Source organism: Schistocerca gregaria, chromosome 6, assembly GCF_023897955.1.
Source record: "Schistocerca gregaria isolate iqSchGreg1 chromosome 6, iqSchGreg1.2, whole genome shotgun sequence".
Lineage (NCBI taxonomy): Eukaryota > Metazoa > Arthropoda > Insecta > Orthoptera > Acrididae > Schistocerca > Schistocerca gregaria.
The window spans coordinates 188,673,148-188,688,516 of NC_064925.1; the positions used below are offsets into that span (position 1 = coordinate 188,673,148).

General features: G+C 42.0%; 6 non-coding genes across 6 annotated transcripts; all 6 read right to left on the bottom strand.

Annotated features, from left to right (window-relative positions):
• Positions 1-608: 608 nt before the first annotated feature.
• Positions 609-715, bottom strand: LOC126279581 (U6 spliceosomal RNA). The gene has a single exon (XR_007551052.1). It is a non-coding gene; the product is annotated as a U6 spliceosomal RNA (small nuclear RNA).
• Positions 716-3,191: 2,476 nt separating this feature from the next.
• On the bottom strand, positions 3,192-3,298 carry LOC126279582 (U6 spliceosomal RNA). The gene has a single exon (XR_007551053.1). It is a non-coding gene; the product is annotated as a U6 spliceosomal RNA (small nuclear RNA).
• Positions 3,299-5,774: 2,476 nt separating this feature from the next.
• Positions 5,775-5,881, bottom strand: LOC126279653 (U6 spliceosomal RNA). The gene has a single exon (XR_007551120.1). It is a non-coding gene; the product is annotated as a U6 spliceosomal RNA (small nuclear RNA).
• Positions 5,882-8,357: 2,476 nt separating this feature from the next.
• Positions 8,358-8,464, bottom strand: LOC126279662 (U6 spliceosomal RNA). Its single transcript, XR_007551129.1, has one exon. It is a non-coding gene; the product is annotated as a U6 spliceosomal RNA (small nuclear RNA).
• A 2,476-nt stretch (positions 8,465-10,940) lies between these two features.
• On the bottom strand, positions 10,941-11,047 carry LOC126279689 (U6 spliceosomal RNA). Its single transcript, XR_007551154.1, has one exon. It is a non-coding gene; the product is annotated as a U6 spliceosomal RNA (small nuclear RNA).
• Positions 11,048-13,523: 2,476 nt separating this feature from the next.
• LOC126279701 (U6 spliceosomal RNA) lies at positions 13,524-13,630 on the bottom strand. Its single transcript, XR_007551165.1, has one exon. It is a non-coding gene; the product is annotated as a U6 spliceosomal RNA (small nuclear RNA).
• Positions 13,631-15,369: the final 1,739 nt, after the last annotated feature.

Below are 15,369 nucleotides of genomic sequence, written 5' to 3' on the forward strand. Positions count from 1 at the left end.
CTGTGTGCAGACAGTATGTGATAGTGGCTTACAGGCACCAGAAGCTTTGTAGGCGTTAGAGAAAAATAAATATTAGGTAATGCAAGCTAATTTTAGAGCGCTAGAGTGTATTTAAGCAGTAGTCTAAGTGAAAGTATGTGAGTGAGAAAGATTTGGAACATGCAGCTATCTTGTGTAAAGTTGGTGTAAGGTTTCCAAATGTTGTGTGTGGCAGTAGGTGTGTGTTATGAAATGACATGATTGAGACAGTAGCAAGAGATGCTGTGACAGCTGAGTGTGATACTGAGGAAGAGAAGAGGCTTTTGCCTGTGCTAGGCTTAGCCTGGCTGTGATTTGTGTTGAAGGGGTGCTAGTGACATGTACTTGTGGTTTTGGTGTGCTTGCTGACTTGTTATTAGAGTGACATTTTAGATGTGCATTGGTGATGTAAGGGATAGGTTTATTGCCAGTTTTGTCATGTTCTGTTGTGAATGAAAGAAAGTGGAGGAGAACTGCGTAAATGGAGAGCATAGTTTGTGACAAGTGGGTGCAGATATGAAGCGAAACTTGTGTAGTTGGCTGATGGTATTAGCAGCTGATGTGAGGCATGAGAGAGTGAGATTGCGAAAAAAAATGTGGAACGCTTCACGATTTTGCGTGTCATCCTTGCGCAGGGGCCATGCTAATCTTCTCTGTATCGTTCCAATTTTAGTATATGTACCGCCGAAGCGAGTACATTCGAGGAGCCCTCTGAAATTGTATATATAGTTATGGCGTCGCGTCAAACATGGTTCGGCTTGGACGTAGGTTTACACAGCTCTGGCGAGGAACACAAGGCCTGCCGAGTGCTAATTTGTGAACTAATTACTGCGAGGTGTCGTTCTTAGTAAGTGGCAGCTCTGTCAACTGTAGATTTGGCAGTTTTGGGTGTAAAACTTAGATCGTAGAGTCGTTTGCTCTCGCACCATCCACCCAGAGCAGCAGCAGTTTCACACAGCTGCCGCTAGGCGGCAGCAAGACGTGTTGGCAGCTATTGTCGCCATGTTCTCACATCCCGAGTTTAGTGTCTTATAGGCATACGTATGAAACACACTTCTCTAATGTGTGGGATAAATGACTCTGACTGGAGCAGGTAGCAGGTCTTCAAGACTCTCAAAACAAGCGAATATTTTGGCCAAACTGTCTTCACTGCTAACACAAATTGCATTACTCTTGCAGTGGTACTTTCTTACGATACCTATCGATTTAATTACAGAGTGCTCATATGCAATGCAACTTTTAACTCACACATCAAGTACAACACAAGAAGACACAGCCTGTGACCATGTAAATTACTGAGGAACTCCACAGAGACCAAGCATGGTTCTATTCATCCAATGGCGCCATAAGACAATAGTGACTGCAAGAAGAGACACAGTAGCCTCACAAACCATTAAAAACAGCATTCGTATTGCACACTTTGAAACACAGCAGTGTAGGTCATTACTAGGGCATGGATGGGTTAATGCGACTTGTGTGAGATAGTAGTAGGAATGATGGACATAGTTCCGTTTTCAGTACAATACCAGGTGATATATTTGTGTTGATCCAGGTGTACACAGGGCAGGTCTACTTGACAACAGTGAAACACTGTGATTGAGGTGTGTGAATGAGCCTAAAATATCGAGGGGACATGTGGTAAGAGAAACCAGGTTAGCATTGTGTTAGTAGCTGTAGTTATGTTCCTGTGAAATGTCAATCAGCTGTAATCCAGGTTGGTGAATGTTGTTATTGCAGGAAGAATTGCTAGTGCAGAACAAAGAGTGATAGATTTAGTATTTGAAAGCAGTTAATAACTGAGTAGCTACTGGTGTCATGTGACACAAACTGGTTTGTGATGTAGTTGTCTATTCCTGAAATCTTGAAGCTTGCTAGTGTTTTGTGTCTTGACTGGCTCTGTATCTGCTTATGTGGTAGAGCTTCTGTGTATGTAACATGATGAATATTGCATGCAGAGTTTGTCCAATCTTTCTCCTAGACACAGGATGAGAGGTGCATCAGCTGCAATTGTGAACACCATCGACTTGTATCACATTGATGGGATTCAAAGTGCTGTCAAAATAGTAGAGTCTCACATCTAAATGCTATATGTTAATATTAGCATAGTGGTCTGCTGTCTAAACACTTCAGTGTTGTGGTATTCATTGGCTGACACTTTTGGAATTTATTTAAGTAACTGTATGTAATGGCAGATTGCCAGACATGTGGGAAAATACTTTGTGGGTCACACCAGTGAAATTTGTACATGACATGCTGATGCACCACAGATTTGCAGTAATAGTTGGTTTTTAGGTGAAGGGCAGTGGCTTATTACACAGGCAGATATGCTTCAGTTAAGAACCTGATGAGGTGTCACCTGCAGTCTGTATTATGAGGCTGCAGCTGGATAGCAAGGCCACTAGGAAAGTTACTTGAAACATAATGTTAAATAAACTTCCTGTAAAGGGGTAGCTTGCACACTTAATCATGAAAGATACACCTTCCTTCACATGTTTGTTTATGCTGCTCAAACAATTATGGCATCAGCTGCAGCCATGAAGATGAATAAAGATAAATATTGTGGGTCTGCGTGCAGACAGTATGTGATAGTGGCTTACAGGCACCAGAAGCTTTGTAGGCTTTAGAGAAAAATAAATATTAGGTAAGGCAAGCTAATTTTAGAGCGCTAGAGTGTATTTAAGCAGTAGTCTAAGTGAAAGTATGTGAGTGAGAAAGATTTGGAACATGCAGCTATCTTGTGTAAAGTTGGTGTAAGGTTTCCAAATGTTGTGTGTGGCAGTAGGTGTGTGTTATGAAATGACATGATTGAGACAGTAGCAAGAGATGCTGTGACAGCTGAGTGTGATACTGAGGAAGAGAAGAGGCTTTTGCCTGTGCTAGGCTTAGCCTGGCTGTGATTTGTGTTGAAGGGGTGCTAGTGACATGTACTTGTGGTTTTGGTGTGCTTGCTGACTTGTTATTAGAGTGACATTTTAGATGTGCATTGGTGATGTAAGGGATAGGTTTATTGCCAGTTTTGTCATGTTCTGTTGTGAATGAAAGAAAGTGGAGGAGAACTGCGTAAATGGAGAGCATAGTTTGTGACAAGTGGGTGCAGATATGAAGCGAAACTTGTGTAGTTGGCTGATGGTATTAGCAGCTGATGTGAGGCATGAGAGAGTGAGATTGCGAAAAAAAATGTGGAACGCTTCACGATTTTGCGTGTCATCCTTGCGCAGGGGCCATGCTAATCTTCTCTGTATCGTTCCAATTTTAGTATATGTACCGCCGAAGCGAGTACATTCGAGGAGCCCTCTGAAATTGTATATATAGTTATGGCGTCGCGTCAAACATGGTTCGGCTTGGACGTAGGTTTACACAGCTCTGGCGAGGAACACAAGGCCTGCCGAGTGCTAATTTGTGAACTAATTACTGCGAGGTGTCGTTCTTAGTAAGTGGCAGCTCTGTCAACTGTAGATTTGGCAGTTTTGGGTGTAAAACTTAGATCGTAGAGTCGTTTGCTCTCGCACCATCCACCCAGAGCAGCAGCAGTTTCACACAGCTGCCGCTAGGCGGCAGCAAGACGTGTTGGCAGCTATTGTCGCCATGTTCTCACATCCCGAGTTTAGTGTCTTATAGGCATACGTATGAAACACACTTCTCTAATGTGTGGGATAAATGACTCTGACTGGAGCAGGTAGCAGGTCTTCAAGACTCTCAAAACAAGCGAATATTTTGGCCAAACTGTCTTCACTGCTAACACAAATTGCATTACTCTTGCAGTGGTACTTTCTTACGATACCTATCGATTTAATTACAGAGTGCTCATATGCAATGCAACTTTTAACTCACACATCAAGTACAACACAAGAAGACACAGCCTGTGACCATGTAAATTACTGAGGAACTCCACAGAGACCAAGCATGGTTCTATTCATCCAATGGCGCCATAAGACAATAGTGACTGCAAGAAGAGACACAGTAGCCTCACAAACCATTAAAAACAGCATTCGTATTGCACACTTTGAAACACAGCAGTGTAGGTCATTACTAGGGCATGGATGGGTTAATGCGACTTGTGTGAGATAGTAGTAGGAATGATGGACATAGTTCCGTTTTCAGTACAATACCAGGTGATATATTTGTGTTGATCCAGGTGTACACAGGGCAGGTCTACTTGACAACAGTGAAACACTGTGATTGAGGTGTGTGAATGAGCCTAAAATATCGAGGGGACATGTGGTAAGAGAAACCAGGTTAGCATTGTGTTAGTAGCTGTAGTTATGTTCCTGTGAAATGTCAATCAGCTGTAATCCAGGTTGGTGAATGTTGTTATTGCAGGAAGAATTGCTAGTGCAGAACAAAGAGTGATAGATTTAGTATTTGAAAGCAGTTAATAACTGAGTAGCTACTGGTGTCATGTGACACAAACTGGTTTGTGATGTAGTTGTCTATTCCTGAAATCTTGAAGCTTGCTAGTGTTTTGTGTCTTGACTGGCTCTGTATCTGCTTATGTGGTAGAGCTTCTGTGTATGTAACATGATGAATATTGCATGCAGAGTTTGTCCAATCTTTCTCCTAGACACAGGATGAGAGGTGCATCAGCTGCAATTGTGAACACCATCGACTTGTATCACATTGATGGGATTCAAAGTGCTGTCAAAATAGTAGAGTCTCACATCTAAATGCTATATGTTAATATTAGCATAGTGGTCTGCTGTCTAAACACTTCAGTGTTGTGGTATTCATTGGCTGACACTTTTGGAATTTATTTAAGTAACTGTATGTAATGGCAGATTGCCAGACATGTGGGAAAATACTTTGTGGGTCACACCAGTGAAATTTGTACATGACATGCTGATGCACCACAGATTTGCAGTAATAGTTGGTTTTTAGGTGAAGGGCAGTGGCTTATTACACAGGCAGATATGCTTCAGTTAAGAACCTGATGAGGTGTCACCTGCAGTCTGTATTATGAGGCTGCAGCTGGATAGCAAGGCCACTAGGAAAGTTACTTGAAACATAATGTTAAATAAACTTCCTGTAAAGGGGTAGCTTGCACACTTAATCATGAAAGATACACCTTCCTTCACATGTTTGTTTATGCTGCTCAAACAATTATGGCATCAGCTGCAGCCATGAAGATGAATAAAGATAAATATTGTGGGTCTGTGTGCAGACAGTATGTGATAGTGGCTTACAGGCACCAGAAGCTTTGTAGGCGTTAGAGAAAAATAAATATTAGGTAATGCAAGCTAATTTTAGAGCGCTAGAGTGTATTTAAGCAGTAGTCTAAGTGAAAGTATGTGAGTGAGAAAGATTTGGAACATGCAGCTATCTTGTGTAAAGTTGGTGTAAGGTTTCCAAATGTTGTGTGTGGCAGTAGGTGTGTGTTATGAAATGACATGATTGAGACAGTAGCAAGAGATGCTGTGACAGCTGAGTGTGATACTGAGGAAGAGAAGAGGCTTTTGCCTGTGCTAGGCTTAGCCTGGCTGTGATTTGTGTTGAAGGGGTGCTAGTGACATGTACTTGTGGTTTTGGTGTGCTTGCTGACTTGTTATTAGAGTGACATTTTAGATGTGCATTCGTGATGTAAGGGATAGGTTTATTGCCAGTTTTGTCATGTTCTGTTGTGAATGAAAGAAAGTGGAGGAGAACTGCGTAAATGGAGAGCATAGTTTGTGACAAGTGGGTGCAGATATGAAGCGAAACTTGTGTAGTTGGCTGATGGTATTAGCAGCTGATGTGAGGCATGAGAGAGTGAGATTGCGAAAAAAAATGCGGAACGCTTCACGATTTTGCGTGTCATCCTTGCGCAGGGGCCATGCTAATCTTCTCTGTATCGTTCCAATTTTAGTATATGTACCGCCGAAGCGAGTACATTCGAGGAGCCCACTGAAATTGTATATATAGTTATGGCGTCGCGTCAAACATGGTTCGGCTTGGACGTAGGTTTACACAGCTCTGGCTAGGAACACAAGGCCTGCCGAGTGCTAATTTGTGAACTATTTACTGCGAGGTGTCGTTCTTAGTAAGTGGCAGCTCTGTCAACTGTAGATTTGGCAGTTTTGGGTGTAAAACTTAGATCGTAGAGTCGTTTGCTCTCGCACCATCCACCCAGAGCAGCAGCAGTTTCACACAGCTGCCGCTAGGCGGCAGCAAGACGTGTTGGCAGCTATTGTCGCCATGTTCTCACATCCCGAGTTTAGTGTCTTATAGGCATACGTATGAAACACACTTCTCTAATGTGTGGGATAAATGACTCTGACTGGAGCAGGTAGCAGGTCTTCAAGACTCTCAAAACAAGCGAATATTTTGGCCAAACTGTCTTCACTGCTAACACAAATTGCATTACTCTTGCAGTGGTACTTTCTTACGATACCTATCGATTTAATTACAGAGTGCTCATATGCAATGCAACTTTTAACTCACACATCAAGTACAACACAAGAAGACACAGCCTGTGACCATGTAAATTACTGAGGAACTCCACAGAGACCAAGCATGGTTCTATTCATCCAATGGCGCCATAAGACAATAGTGACTGCAAGAAGAGACACAGTAGCCTCACAAACCATTAAAAACAGCATTCGTATTGCACACTTTGAAACACAGCAGTGTAGGTCATTACTAGGGCATGGATGGGTTAATGCGACTTGTGTGAGATAGTAGTAGGAATGATGGACATAGTTCCGTTTTCAGTACAATACCAGGTGATATATTTGTGTTGATCCAGGTGTACACAGGGCAGGTCTACTTGACAACAGTGAAACACTGTGATTGAGGTGTGTGAATGAGCCTAAAATATCGAGGGGACATGTGGTAAGAGAAACCAGGTTAGCATTGTGTTAGTAGCTGTAGTTATGTTCCTGTGAAATGTCAATCAGCTGTAATCCAGGTTGGTGAATGTTGTTATTGCAGGAAGAATTGCTAGTGCAGAACAAAGAGTGATAGATTTAGTATTTGAAAGCAGTTAATAACTGAGTAGCTACTGGTGTCATGTGACACAAACTGGTTTGTGATGTAGTTGTCTATTCCTGAAATCTTGAAGCTTGCTAGTGTTTTGTGTCTTGACTGGCTCTGTATCTGCTCATGTGGTAGAGCTTCTGTGTATGTAACATGATGAATATTGTATGCAGAGTTTGTCCAATCTTTCTCCTAGACACAGGATGAGAGGTGCATCAGCTGCAATTGTGAACACCATCGACTTGTATCACATTGATGGGATTCAAAGTGCTGTCAAAATAGTAGAGTCTCACATCTAAATGCTATATGTTAATATTAGCATAGTGGTCTGCTGTCTAAACACTTCAGTGTTGTGGTATTCATTGGCTGACACTTTTGGAATTTATTTAAGTAACTGTATGTAATGGCAGATTGCCAGACATGTGGGAAAATACTTTGTGGGTCACACCAGTGAAATTTGTACATGACATGCTGATGCACCACAGATTTGCAGTAATAGTTGGTTTTTAGGTGAAGGGCAGTGGCTTATTACACAGGCAGATATGCTTCAGTTAAGAACCTGATGAGGTGTCACCTGCAGTCTGTATTATGAGGCTGCAGCTGGATAGCAAGGCCACTAGGAAAGTTACTTGAAACATAATGTTAAATAAACTTCCTGTAAAGGGGTAGCTTGCACACTTAATCATGAAAGATACACCTTCCTTCACATGTTTGTTTATGCTGCTCAAACAATTATGGCATCAGCTGCAGCCATGAAGATGAATAAAGATAAATATTGTGGGTCTGTGTGCAGACAGTATGTGATAGTGGCTTACAGGCACCAGAAGCTTTGTAGGCGTTAGAGAAAAATAAATATTAGGTAATGCAAGCTAATTTTAGAGCGCTAGAGTGTATTTAAGCAGTAGTCTAAGTGAAAGTATGTGAGTGAGAAAGATTTGGAACATGCAGCTATCTTGTGTAAAGTTGGTGTAAGGTTTCCAAATGTTGTGTGTGGCAGTAGGTGTGTGTTATGAAATGACATGATTGAGACAGTAGCAAGAGATGCTGTGACAGCTGAGTGTGATACTGAGGAAGAGAAGAGGCTTTTGCCTGTGCTAGGCTTAGCCTGGCTGTGATTTGTGTTGAAGGGGTGCTAGTGACATGTACTTGTGGTTTTGGTGTGCTTGCTGACTTGTTATTAGAGTGACATTTTAGATGTGCATTCGTGATGTAAGGGATAGGTTTATTGCCAGTTTTGTCATGTTCTGTTGTGAATGAAAGAAAGTGGAGGAGAACTGCGTAAATGGAGAGCATAGTTTGTGACAAGTGGGTGCAGATATGAAGCGAAACTTGTGTAGTTGGCTGATGGTATTAGCAGCTGATGTGAGGCATGAGAGAGTGAGATTGCGAAAAAAAATGCGGAACGCTTCATGATTTTGCGTGTCATCCTTGCGCAGGGGCCATGCTAATCTTCTCTGTATCGTTCCAATTTTAGTATATGTACCGCCGAAGCGAGTACATTCGAGGAGCCCTCTGAAATTGTATATATAGTTATGGCGTCGCGTCAAACATGGTTCGGCTTGGACGTAGGTTTACACAGCTCTGGCGAGGAACACAAGGCCTGCCGAGTGCTAATTTGTGAACTAATTACTGCGAGGTGTCGTTCTTAGTAAGTGGCAGCTCTGTCAACTGTAGATTTGGCAGTTTTGGGTGTAAAACTTAGATCGTAGAGTCGTTTGCTCTCGCACCATCCACCCAGAGCAGCAGCAGTTTCACACAGCTGCCGCTAGGCGGCAGCAAGACGTGTTGGCAGCTATTGTCGCCATGTTCTCACATCCCGAGTTTAGTGTCTTATAGGCATACGTATGAAACACACTTCTCTAATGTGTGGGATAAATGACTCTGACTGGAGCAGGTAGCAGGTCTTCAAGACTCTCAAAACAAGCGAATATTTTGGCCAAACTGTCTTCACTGCTAACACAAATTGCATTACTCTTGCAGTGGTACTTTCTTACGATACCTATCGATTTAATTACAGAGTGCTCATATGCAATGCAACTTTTAACTCACACATCAAGTACAACACAAGAAGACACAGCCTGTGACCATGTAAATTACTGAGGAACTCCACAGAGACCAAGCATGGTTCTATTCATCCAATGGCGCCATAAGACAATAGTGACTGCAAGAAGAGACACAGTAGCCTCACAAACCATTAAAAACAGCATTCGTATTGCACACTTTGAAACACAGCAGTGTAGGTCATTACTAGGGCATGGATGGGTTAATGCGACTTGTGTGAGATAGTAGTAGGAATGATGGACATAGTTCCGTTTTCAGTACAATACCAGGTGATATATTTGTGTTGATCCAGGTGTACACAGGGCAGGTCTACTTGACAACAGTGAAACACTGTGATTGAGGTGTGTGAATGAGCCTAAAATATCGAGGGGACATGTGGTAAGAGAAACCAGGTTAGCATTGTGTTAGTAGCTGTAGTTATGTTCCTGTGAAATGTCAATCAGCTGTAATCCAGGTTGGTGAATGTTGTTATTGCAGGAAGAATTGCTAGTGCAGAACAAAGAGTGATAGATTTAGTATTTGAAAGCAGTTAATAACTGAGTAGCTACTGGTGTCATGTGACACAAACTGGTTTGTGATGTAGTTGTCTATTCCTGAAATCTTGAAGCTTGCTAGTGTTTTGTGTCTTGACTGGCTCTGTATCTGCTTATGTGGTAGAGCTTCTGTGTATGTAACATGATGAATATTGCATGCAGAGTTTGTCCAATCTTTCTCCTAGACACAGGATGAGAGGTGCATCAGCTGCAATTGTGAACACCATCGACTTGTATCACATTGATGGGATTCAAAGTGCTGTCAAAATAGTAGAGTCTCACATCTAAATGCTATATGTTAATATTAGCATAGTGGTCTGCTGTCTAAACACTTCAGTGTTGTGGTATTCATTGGCTGACACTTTTGGAATTTATTTAAGTAACTGTATGTAATGGCAGATTGCCAGACATGTGGGAAAATACTTTGTGGGTCACACCAGTGAAATTTGTACATGACATGCTGATGCACCACAGATTTGCAGTAATAGTTGGTTTTTAGGTGAAGGGCAGTGGCTTATTACACAGGCAGATATGCTTCAGTTAAGAACCTGATGAGGTGTCACCTGCAGTCTGTATTATGAGGCTGCAGCTGGATAGCAAGGCCACTAGGAAAGTTACTTGAAACATAATGTTAAATAAACTTCCTGTAAAGGGGTAGCTTGCACACTTAATCATGAAAGATACACCTTCCTTCACATGTTTGTTTATGCTGCTCAAACAATTATGGCATCAGCTGCAGCCATGAAGATGAATAAAGATAAATATTGTGGGTCTGTGTGCAGACAGTATGTGATAGTGGCTTACAGGCACCAGAAGCTTTGTAGGCGTTAGAGAAAAATAAATATTAGGTAATGCAAGCTAATTTTAGAGCGCTAGAGTGTATTTAAGCAGTAGTCTAAGTGAAAGTATGTGAGTGAGAAAGATTTGGAACATGCAGCTATCTTGTGTAAAGTTGGTGTAAGGTTTCCAAATGTTGTGTGTGGCAGTAGGTGTGTGTTATGAAATGACATGATTGAGACAGTAGCAAGAGATGCTGTGACAGCTGAGTGTGATACTGAGGAAGAGAAGAGGCTTTTGCCTGTGCTAGGCTTAGCCTGGCTGTGATTTGCGTTGAAGGGGTGCTAGTGACATGTACTTGTGGTTTTGGTGTGCTTGCTGACTTGTTATTAGAGTGACATTTTAGATGTGCATTGGTGATGTAAGGGATAGGTTTATTGCCAGTTTTGTCATGTTCTGTTGTGAATGAAAGAAAGTGGAGGAGAACTGCGTAAATGGAGAGCATAGTTTGTGACAAGTGGGTGCAGATATGAAGCGAAACTTGTGTAGTTGGCTGATGGTATTAGCAGCTGATGTGAGGCATGAGAGAGTGAGATTGCGAAAAAAAATGCGGAACGCTTCACGATTTTGCGTGTCATCCTTGCGCAGGGGCCATGCTGATCTTCTCTGTATCGTTCCAATTTTAGTATATGTACCGCCGAAGCGAGTACATTCGAGGAGCCCTCTGAAATTGTATATATAGTTATGGCGTCGCGTCAAACATGGTTCGGCTTGGACGTAGGTTTACACAGCTCTGGCGAGGAACACAAGGCCTGCCGAGTGCTAATTTGTGAACTAATTACTGCGAGGTGTCGTTCTTAGTAAGTGGCAGCTCTGTCAACTGTAGATTTGGCAGTTTTGGGTGTAAAACTTAGATCGTAGAGTCGTTTGCTCTCGCACCATCCACCCAGAGCAGCAGCAGTTTCACACAGCTGCCGCTAGGCGGCAGCAAGACGTGTTGGCAGCTATTGTCGCCATGTTCTCACATCCCGAGTTTAGTGTCTTATAGGCATACATATGAAACACACTTCTCTAATGTGTGGGATAAATGACTCTGACTGGAGCAGGTAGCAGGTCTTCAAGACTCTCAAAACAAGCTAATATTTTGGCCAAACTGTCTTCACTGCTAACACAAATTGCATTACTCTTGCAGTGGTACTTTCTTACGATACCTATCGATTTAATTACAGAGTGCTCATATGCAATGCAACTTTTAACTCACACATCAAGTACAACACAAGAAGACACAGCCTGTGACCATGTAAATTACTGAGGAACTCCACAGAGACCAAGCATGGTTCTATTCATCCAATGGCGCCATAAGACAATAGTGACTGCAAGAAGAGACACAGTAGCCTCACAAACCATTAAAAACAGCATTCGTATTGCACACTTTGAAACACAGCAGTGTAGGTCATTACTAGGGCATGGATGGGTTAATGCGACTTGTGTGAGATAGTAGTAGGAATGATGGACATAGTTCCGTTTTCAGTACAATACCAGGTGATATATTTGTGTTGATCCAGGTGTACACAGGGCAGGTCTACTTGACAACAGTGAAACACTGTGATTGAGGTGTGTGAATGAGCCTAAAATATCGAGGGGACATGTGGTAAGAGAAACCAGGTTAGCATTGTGTTAGTAGCTGTAGTTATGTTCCTGTGAAATGTCAATCAGCTGTAATCCAGGTTGGTGAATGTTGTTATTGCAGGAAGAATTGCTAGTGCAGAACAAAGAGTGATAGATTTAGTATTTGAAAGCAGTTAATAACTGAGTAGCTACTGGTGTCATGTGACACAAACTGGTTTGTGATGTAGTTGTCTATTCCTGAAATCTTGAAGCTTGCTAGTGTTTTGTGTCTTGACTGGCTCTGTATCTGCTTATGTGGTAGAGCTTCTGTGTATGTAACATGATGAATATTGCATGCAGAGTTTGTCCAATCTTTCTCCTAGACACAGGATGAGAGGTGCATCAGCTGCAATTGTGAACACCATCGACTTGTATCACATTGATGGGATTCAAAGTGCTGTCAAAATAGTAGAGTCTCACATCTAAATGCTATATGTTAATATTAGCATAGTGGTCTGCTGTCTAAACACTTCAGTGTTGTGGTATTCATTGGCTGACACTTTTGGAATTTATTTAAGTAACTGTATGTAATGGCAGATTGCCAGACATGTGGGAAAATACTTTGTGGGTCACACCAGTGAAATTTGTACATGACATGCTGATGCACCACAGATTTGCAGTAATAGTTGGTTTTTAGGTGAAGGGCAGTGGCTTATTACACAGGCAGATATGCTTCAGTTAAGAACCTGATGAGGTGTCACCTGCAGTCTGTATTATGAGGCTGCAGCTGGATAGCAAGGCCACTAGGAAAGTTACTTGAAACATAATGTTAAATAAACTTCCTGTAAAGGGGTAGCTTGCACACTTAATCATGAAAGATACACCTTCCTTCACATGTTTGTTTATGCTGCTCAAACAATTATGGCATCAGCTGCAGCCATGAAGATGAATAAAGATAAATATTGTGGGTCTGTGTGCAGACAGTATGTGATAGTGGCTTACAGGCACCAGAAGCTTTGTAGGCGTTAGAGAAAAATAAATATTAGGTAATGCAAGCTAATTTTAGAGCGCTAGAGTGTATTTAAGCAGTAGTCTAAGTGAAAGTATGTGAGTGAGAAAGATTTGGAACATGCAGCTATCTTGTGTAAAGTTGGTGTAAGGTTTCCAAATGTTGTGTGTGGCAGTAGGTGTGTGTTATGAAATGACATGATTGAGACAGTAGCAAGAGATGCTGTGACAGCTGAGTGTGATACTGAGGAAGAGAAGAGGCTTTTGCCTGTGCTAGGCTTAGCCTGGCTGTGATTTGTGTTGAAGGGGTGCTAGTGACATGTACTTGTGGTTTTGGTGTGCTTGCTGACTTGTTATTAGAGTGACATTTTAGATGTGCATTGGTGATGTAAGGGATAGGTTTATTGCCAGTTTTGTCATGTTCTGTTGTGAATGAAAGAAAGTGGAGGAGAACTGCGTAAATGGAGAGCATAGTTTGTGACAAGTGGGTGCAGATATGAAGCGAAACTTGTGTAGTTGGCTGATGGTATTAGCAGCTGATGTGAGGCATGAGAGAGTGAGATTGCGAAAAAAAATGTGGAACGCTTCACGATTTTGCGTGTCATCCTTGCGCAGGGGCCATGCTAACCTTCTCTGTATCGTTCCAATTTTAGTATATGTACCGCCGAAGCGAGTACATTCGAGGAGCCCTCTGAAATTGTATATATAGTTATGGCGTCGCGTCAAACATTGTTCGGCTTGGACGTAGGTTTACACAGCTCTGGCGAGGAACACAAGGCCTGCCGAGTGCTAATTTGTGAACTAATTACTGCGAGGTGTCGTTCTTAGTAAGTGGCAGCTCTGTCAACTGTAGATTTGGCAGTTTTGGGTGTAAAACTTAGATCGTAGAGTCGTTTGCTCTCGCACCATCCACCCAGAGCAGCAGCAGTTTCACACAGCTGCCGCTAGGCGGCAGCAAGACGTGTTGGCAGCTATTGTCGCCATGTTCTCACATCCCGAGTTTAGTGTCTTATAGGCATACGTATGAAACACACTTCTCTAATGTGTGGGATAAATGACTCTGACTGGAGCAGGTAGCAGGTCTTCAAGACTCTCAAAACAAGCGAATATTTTGGCCAAACTGTCTTCACTGCTAACACAAATTGCATTACTCTTGCAGTGGTACTTTCTTACGATACCTATCTATTTAATTACAGAGTGCTCATATGCAATGCAACTTTTAACTCACACATCAAGTACAACACAAGAAGACACAGCCTGTGACCATGTAAATTACTGAGGAACTCCACAGAGACCAAGCATGGTTCTATTCATCCAATGGCGCCATAAGACAATAGTGACTGCAAGAAGAGACACAGTAGCCTCACAAACCATTAAAAACAGCATTCGTATTGCACACTTTGAAACACAGCAGTGTAGGTCATTACTAGGGCATGGATGGGTTAATGCGACTTGTGTGAGATAGTAGTAGGAATGATGGACATAGTTCCGTTTTCAGTACAATACCAGGTGATATATTTGTGTTGATCCAGGTGTACACAGGGCAGGTCTACTTGACAACAGTGAAACACTGTGATTGAGGTGTGTGAATGAGCCTAAAATATCGAGGGGACATGTGGTAAGAGAAACCAGGTTAGCATTGTGTTAGTAGCTGTAGTTATGTTCCTGTGAAATGTCAATCAGCTGTAATCCAGGTTGGTGAATGTTGTTATTGCAGGAAGAATTGCTAGTGCAGAACAAAGAGTGATAGATTTAGTATTTGAAAGCAGTTAATAACTGAGTAGCTACTGGTGTCATGTGACACAAACTGGTTTGTGATGTAGTTGTCTATTCCTGAAATCTTGAAGCTTGCTAGTGTTTTGTGTCTTGACTGGCTCTGTATCTGCTTATGTGGTAGAGCTTCTGTGTATGTAACATGATGAATATTGCATGCAGAGTTTGTCCAATCTTTCTCCTAGACACAGGATGAGAGGTGCATCAGCTGCAATTGTGAACACCATCGACTTGTATCACATTGATGGGATTCAAAGTGCTGTCAAAATAGTAGAGTCTCACATCTAAATGCTATATGTTAATATTAGCATAGTGGTCTGCTGTCTAAACACTTCAGTGTTGTGGTATTCATTGGCTGACACTTTTGGAATTTATTTAAGTAACTGTATGTAATGGCAGATTGCCAGACATGTGGGAAAATACTTTGTGGGTCACACCAGTGAAATTTGTACATGACATGCTGATGCACCACAGATTTGCAGTAATAGTTGGTTTTTAGGTGAAGGGCAGTGGCTTATTACACAGGCAGATATGCTTCAGTTAAGAACCTGATGAGGTGTCACCTGCAGTCTGTATTATGAGGCTGCAGCTGGATAGCAAGGCCACTAGGAAAGTTACTTGAAACATAATGTTAAATAAACTT